Here is an 8,002-nt window from a genome sequence, read left to right as displayed (position 1 = left end):
TACCACTTGAAGATTTTGGTGATTGTGAGTTAAAATCCCAACCATATATTAGAATGCAATTCGACTCCCTTGATGGAGTTGAAACTTTTTTCAAAGAATTTGCCAAAAAAGAAGGTTTTGGAATCTGTATACGTACAAATAAAAAAGCACCCAAAAGTGATAATGTAACACGCGTATTTATGTATGTTGTAGTGAGGGGCAACGCAAAACAAAAAAATACATTTGATAGTAGAGAGAGTAGAGATGATGAAAAAAAGGACCATTGAAGTTGCTTAAGTCTTAGAACTGGATGCAAAGTAATGCTCAGGGTCATAAAGAATAAAAAGTTGCAGAAATGGGTTGTGAAGGGATTTGACAACAACCACAATCATGGTATAATTAGTCCAGAAAGTGTGTCATACCTCCAATGCCACACAAAAATGTCTACTCCTACTGAGCGTCTTGTTGAAAAATTTGGTGAAGAAGGTCTTCCAACAGGAAAAGTTGCCATGATGTTCAATGTTGGTGACCAGACATTTACAAGTAGAGATTGTTGGAATCACTTGAGAGATGTTAGGGGAAAAAATCTAGATGCTAGAGATGCCTCAGTTGTTGTGGGTGCTTGAGGACCGAGGATGAAGTTGAAGGGTCGCAGCATTGGCCCAAGGATCGAGGATGAAGTTGAAAGTTTGCAGCATTAACGTGGAAATGCTGCAAGCCATGGGCCCAAGGAAGGAAGCCACCGAGGAGGAGAAGAAATGAATCATGGTACTCTATGGTATTCTAAGTGGGAGTTAGGATCTGAAGAGAGTAGAAGTCTGTGGGCAGTAGGGAAGCTTTTGGCCTGGTGTAACCTGTTGCATCTGCATTAAATGCTAGACAATAACTTTATCAGCCACATTGATGAGCAAGTGACCTGAACAGTGTAAGCCACAGCTAAGCGAACTCCTTCCACCATCTTCTTCTGATGTGAAAGGTAAAAAATGTCAAAAAAGGTGAGAGGTTAGGTAGAAATGGATGGTGGAGATGTGATGGAGGTAGATATATATAAGGAAAGGGGAGAGCATTGGAAAAAAAAAATAAAATAAAAAAATAACAGAAGGAAGAACATTGAGAGAAGAAAGTGAACAATACTACTTTTTATACAAACTCAGTCTCCTCGGGAGCACTTGTGTAGAGCCTAATACTCATTTGCTTCTAAATACAAACCTTATTCTTCCTTGTAGTTGTCCTCAGGCAAAGCCCACTGTTATTTTTCTTTCCCTCCTCTCACAAATTTTATTGACTTGGGCCAGATTTGAAAGGCACAACCCATTATTCTAAGTGGGCCTAAGCTACAAACTTTTTGGACCTTAAAATTGGTGCCATCTGTGGGAACAACAAGTTATGAAGAATCTGTCTTAAGTACTTATGCCTAATGTAGGCCAAGATAGGGAGGAGTCAATAAGCTCCAAGAGGGAAAACCAGTTTGTTAATTTGGAACGTAGGAGAGATAGGTAAGATACCCCAAGTGTTGTGGTGGAATCTCATCACACTGAATGTACTGAGTGGAGTCATTCCAAGTCCAGGAGTCATGTTTCACATAATCAGGAGACATTAAAGTTGCAACAGGAAGTTGATTGTTTGCGCAGGAAGTTAAGGCGTAAGAGGTGTGATAGGAGGAGCCCATCTTCCCTATCAAGTGAGGGCTCAAGGGGGAGCCGTGATTGCTTATACCGGCGTAGGTCTAGAACTCCACCTAGTGAGTCCTAGTCAACTGCCTCACGTCAAGACAAGTTGGAGAAAGGTAACAACAAACGTGAAAATGGGCCTTCTCATCACACTAAGGGAAATGATGCTATGAGTAAAGCCTTGCAGCAGATTTCTAAGTACCCTTTTGTTAGGAGGATTAATAAGGCTAGGCTCCCTCATTGGTTTTCCCAGCTAACGTTCACAATATATAATGGAAGGACTAATCCTGTGGAGCATGTCAGCCATTTTAAGCAGAAGATGGGGCCATAAGGGAGGGGGAGACCCTTAAGACTTACTCGGACCGGTATTAGGAAATGTACAATGAAGTAGATAGAGATTTTGAGGATGTGGCAATGAGGACTTTCAAGGTTGGCCTCCCAACTGAGTATGAGTTGAGGAAGTCATTAACAATGAAGTCTGCCTTGAACATGCGCCAACTTATGGATCGCATAGACAAGTACAAGAGGTTAGAAAAGGATCAAATGCAGGGAAAATGAAAAGCTAAAGTGTTCACAGAAAAGAGGGATCCTCAGGGAGGAGGGTACCATAGTGTTCGGCCCCGAAGAGATTTCCCTAGTCATACGGCATCCGCAAGGGTTCAACTGGTCAATTCATTGTTTAAGGAGCCAGTGTACCAGATACTAGAAAAGATAAAAAGCGAGCCACTTTTCAAGTGACCCAACAAGATGGGTAGGGATGCCTCCAAGAGAAACCCAAACCTGTACTATCATTACCATCAGGATAGAGGACACACCATGGAGGACTGTAGGACCTTGCACAATCGCCTCAATCAGTTGGCGATGGCAGGGAAACTCAGTTATTTCCTACATCAGCCTATGGAATAGGTCGGACACTCAGGAAATGAAATGCACAGAAACGACGCTCCTCAGCCAGCATTGGGCACTATTAATGTGATCTTGGTTAGGCCAGGGGGTGATGTCGGGGCAAGTTCTAAAGTCATGTTCGTGGTGGGGGGGTTTTAACCTAGAAGCCAGAAATCAGACTCCCAAAAGGGCAAGGGTGATAGTCTCCCCTAGCTTAAGTTTTTCCGAGAAGGACAAGCAGGGAATCCTCCAACCTCGTGATGACGCCCTAGTGGTTACTGTTAGGATTGGGGGTTATGATGTGAGGAGAGTACTGGTTGACCAGGGAAGCGGAGCAAAAATAAGGTACCCAGATTTGTATCGAGGGCTAAACTTAAGGCCTGAGGACCTAGATACGTATGATTCTTCGCTGATGGGTTTTGATGGTAAAATGGTGGTCCTTCTAGGAATGATAAAACTTCCCGTACAGGTTGGTGATGTGGAGGTCCAGGTTAATTTCATTGTGGTAGAAGCATTCTCCCCATACACAGCTATCCTGGGTAGACCCTAGCTTCACATCGTGGGCACAGTGCCCTCAACATTACATCTAAAGGTCAAGTACCCTACTCAGGGGAGAGTGGGAGAGTTGGTAGGTGATCAGGCCATGGCTGGGCAGTGTCTGGTATCAGCAATAACGTAACGGGCTTCAGGACCTGCCGCAGTGACTAAGGATTCAATCACATAGCAATTAAAAGGGCCTACAAGGGGGTAGCAGACCGAGACATTAGGAGAATCATCTGAGGAGTTAGAAAAGGTGATAATAGGGCTAGACTAAGAGCAATATTTCCAAGTAGGCTCACAGTTGCCGCCCATGGAAAAGGCAGAATTGGTGAAGTTCCTAAAGGCAAACCCTGATGTTTTTGCGTGAAATGCGTATGACGTTCCAGGAATTGACCCCGGGTTGGCATGTCACTAGTTGAACATAAATCATGAGGCTGTGCCACCTAAGCAACCTCCTTGGTGATCATCCAAAGACCACGCCAAGGCAGTTAGGACAGAGGTGAACAAGTTGAAGTAGGCCGAAGCTATTAAGGAAATCTTCTACCCTGAGTGGCTGGCCGACACGATAGTGGTTAAGAAAAAAAACGGGAAATGGCAAGTGTGCGTGGATTTTACAGATCTGAACAAAGCCTGCCTAAAAGACCCCTTCCCCATTCCTAGAATTAACCAACTAGTGGACGCCATGATGGGACATCCTCGGATGAGTTTCCTAGACGCCTTTCAGGGCTACCATTAGATACCACTGTCACCGTCCGACCAGGAGAAGACGGCCTTTTGTGCCCCCAACAGGAACTATCATTATTGTGTGATACCTTTCGACCTTAAAAATGCAGGATCCACTTATCAGAGAATGGTAACACAGATGTTTGAAAGGCAGATTGGGAGGAACATGGAACATGGAAGCATACATTGATGATATGGTAGTTAAGAGCAAGAAAGTAGAGGAGCATCTGGCTGATTTGGGAGAAACTTTCTCAGTGTTGAGAGAACATAAACTATGCCTCAACGCATCTAAGTGTTCTTTTGGGGTCAGCTCGGGAAAATTCCTAGGGTACATGATTACTCAGGGAAAATTTCAGGGCTACCATTAGATACCACTGTCACCGTCCGACCAGGAGAAGACGGCCTTTTGTGCCCCCAACAGGAACTATCATTATTGTGTGATACCTTTCGACCTTAAAAATGCAGGATCCACTTATCAGAGAATGGTGACACGGATGTTTGAAAGGCAGATTGGGAGGAACATGGAACATGGAAGCATACATTGATGATATGGTAGTTAAGAGCAAGAAGGTAGAGGAGCATCTGGCTGATTTGGGAGAAACTTTCTCAGTGTTGAGAGAACATAAACTATGCCTCAACGCATCTAAGTGTTCTTTTGGGGTCAGCTCGGGAAAATTCCTAGGGTACATGATTACTCACCGCAAAATCGAAGTCAATCCAGAACAAATTAGGGCTATAAACAGTTTGCACCCTCCTTAGAATCCTAAGGACGTGCAGAGGTTGACTAGGATGACAGCAGCCTTAAACAAGTTCATCTCTCGGTCCGCAGACAGGTGTCGTCCTTTGTTCTAGCTGCTTCATAAATGGAAGGATTTTTTATAGGCCAAAAACGAATTGACCCCTTGTGATAAATTAATTGATTAATTAGCCAAGTTTATTAATTAATCAAATTAACATGCAAACGCGTGGTAGCACAAAAAAATCACCAATAAACTAAGTATGCAGCGGAAAATAAATTGACACGGTAATTTGTTTACGAATGGGGAAAACCAACACGGCAAAAACCACACCAGGTGATTTTAAGGTCAGCACTCCCGAGAATCCACTATTATCACAACAAGCTGTTACAAGTAAAGGAATCCTAGTACCTTATACCAACCTACAATTGAACCCTTACCCCAATACCCAATTGGACTTGTTCTGTAGTGACAATATCTCCTTGTAATGCATGGCTCTCAGTACGTGACTAACCAATTACGTAAATCCCAGTACGTGACTTCAATCACCAACTAGAGAAGGTTGTTGGCTACAAAGTTCTTCAGCTCATCACACGATGAAGATCAAGAAGATCCTTAGTTACAAACCCTACGATGCACAAACATAGCAACTTCTTCACAACATAGATGAACTAGGACAAATTCTGTCTCCGGTCATAATTTGCTTGAACAAACTTTGCTCAACACTTGTTCAACTTGCTCCACCTTTGACGGCCCTAAAATAATCATTTTATATGTTTAGGGTTGTGAGAAAAGAAATCTCAAACATACAATCACGGATTGGAGTAAAAATAGAACTGAAACTCTGTTTTTCCTAAACCTTAACTGATGCCTATCTGTTGAGCTACTGTCGAGCCACGGGCTAGAATAGTTCTTCAAGGCTCGATAAATGGCTAGCTGTTGAGGTTTAATGAATAGCACTTTCTTCACTTTAATTTTGGACAGACTTGCATAGCTTTAACATTTGAACTTGAAACGAGGTTTCTTGAAGCATTAAACACATCCTAGATCTATCCAAATACAAGTAAAGTCCGTTTTGTCAAAGGATTAGCCAATTACATAAAATAGTGACATATGTTTCTAACAAGTGAATCACATATGTCCTAACAATTTTCAATAGACAAAGGAGTGTGTAACGGCTTTTGAGGACCTCAAATAGTACTTGTCCAATCCACCGATACTTTCCCGACCTGATAAGGAGGAAGTGTTGTATGCATACCTAGTAGTCACCAAACACGTTGTTAGCTTCGTTCTAGTCAGGAACCAGGACGGAATTCAGAGGTCCATCTACTATGTTAGCAAATCCCTACAGGAGGTTGAGACACGCTATCTTCCTTTGGAAAAGGCAGTGCTATCCATTGTGCATGCCACTAGGAAACTTCCTCATTACTTCCAAACTCATACCATTGTGGTGCTTACCCAACTTCCTTTGCAAGCCCCACTAAGGAAATCTAATTATATTGGCAGGATTGCTAAATTGGGAACCAAGTTGGGAGCCTATGATGTCAAGTACAGGCCTCGGATTGCCATAAAAGGACAGGTTTTAGCAAACTTTATAGCAGAGTTTGCCGTGGGTATCCCCGAGGAGGAAAGTGCAATTACGAGTGTATTGGTCTCGTCGGCCATAGTTGCCCCCTCATGGAAAGTTTATATGGATGGAGCTTCCAACTAAAAGGGGGCAGGAGTAGGGATTGTGTTGGTAACCCCTGAGAAGCTGATAATGGAGAAATCATTACGACTCGAATTCTCAGCCACCAACAATGAGGCCAAGTACGAGGCCTTACTAGCAGGGATAGTTATGGTCAAGTTGCTGGGAGGAGAAATGGTAGAATTGTACTTAGATTCTAGGCTGATCGTGAGCCAAGTCAATGGTGACTTTGAAGCTCGGGATGAAAGGATGCAAAGGTAACTTGCTAAAGTGTAGAATGCCCGAGCTCAGTTTAAGAGTTTTATTTTGAAGCAAATCCTAAGGGGATAGAACTCTCATGCAGATTCTCTAGCAATGTTAGCTACTTCATTAGAATCAAGTCTTCCTCGGGTTGTTGTTATTGAGGAGATGGACACATCAAATCTTACAGGGGCATCTTTAATAGAGGTGTGCAGCCTGCATATGGGGCTGAGCTGGATAGACCCTATAGAAACCTTTTTGAAGCAAGGATCCTTGCTTGAAGAGAAGGTACATAGAGTTGCCCCTCGCTATTGGATGTCTGAGGAGCAGAATTTGTACAAGCACTCTTAATCAAGGCCATATTTATTGTGCATACACCCAGAGGCCGTGGAGCCCTTATTGGAAGAATTGCATGAGGGCATTTATGGAAGCCATACAAGAGGAAGGTCTCTAGCACATAGGGCCCTAACCCAAGGTTACTGGTGGCCTAGCATGCAAAAAACCTCTCAGGATTAAGTAAAAAAGTATGACCAATGTCAGAGGTATGCCCCAAATATCCACCAGCTGGGGGGAATTCTGAATCCTTTGTCTAGCCCCTGGCCATTCGCTCAGTGGGGCTTGGATATAGTGGGACCCTTTCTCCAAGCTATAAGGAACCAAAGATGGCTCCTCGTCGACACGGACTACTTTACCAAGTGGGCAAAAGCCGAGGCCCTCGCTAATATTAGAGACGTGGATGCTAAGAGATTCATCTGAAGGAACATTGTCACTAGGTTTGGAGTTCCTCACACACTAATCTCAAATAACAATCTTCAATTTGACAGTAAAGCCTTCCGGAGATATTGGGGGGAGTTAGGGATTAGGAATGGGTATTCTACACCTACTTACCCTCAGGGGAATGGGCAGGCCGAGGCCACCAATAAAGTTATAGTGGCTGGGCTGAAGAAAAGGCTGGATGATTGAAAAGGAAAATGGGTGGATAAACTACCCCACGTGCTATAGACCTATCATACTACACCCCGAAGATCAATAGGGGAAACCCCTTTCTTAATGACCTATGGGTTAGAAGTAGTAATCCCCATTGAATCTGGATTCCCAACTCTGAGAGCGGGCCAATTCAATGTTGAAAAGAACCACCATTTACTCCTAGACAGCCTGGATCTGGCTGAGGAAAGACGAGAGGTGGCAACAGTAAAGATGGCTCACTACCAACAAAAACTTAAGCAACGGTATGATAAGAGAGTCAAATCCAGACCCTTAGCTCCGGAAGACTTGGTCTTGAGGAAAGTAGTGGGGACGGCCAAGAACCCTACTTGGGGCAAGCTGGGTCTCAACTGGGAAGGGCCATATAGAATCACTTCCATTGTTGGTGTTAGGGCCTACTACTTGGAAGATCTAGATGAAAATGTAATCCCTCGCCCTTAGAATGTAAACAATCTACGACATTATTATTATTAATAAATTTTGTTGCCATTCATATCTTGCTTGGTTATATCTTGTTATGGATGTGTTTGTAGAGACAATTGGTTTGAAAAAATTTC

Source organism: Quercus lobata, chromosome 3 (assembly GCF_001633185.2).
Source record: "Quercus lobata isolate SW786 chromosome 3, ValleyOak3.0 Primary Assembly, whole genome shotgun sequence".
Taxonomy (NCBI): Eukaryota; Viridiplantae; Streptophyta; class Magnoliopsida; order Fagales; family Fagaceae; genus Quercus; species Quercus lobata.
Note: the sequence above shows the minus strand (reverse complement) of the source record.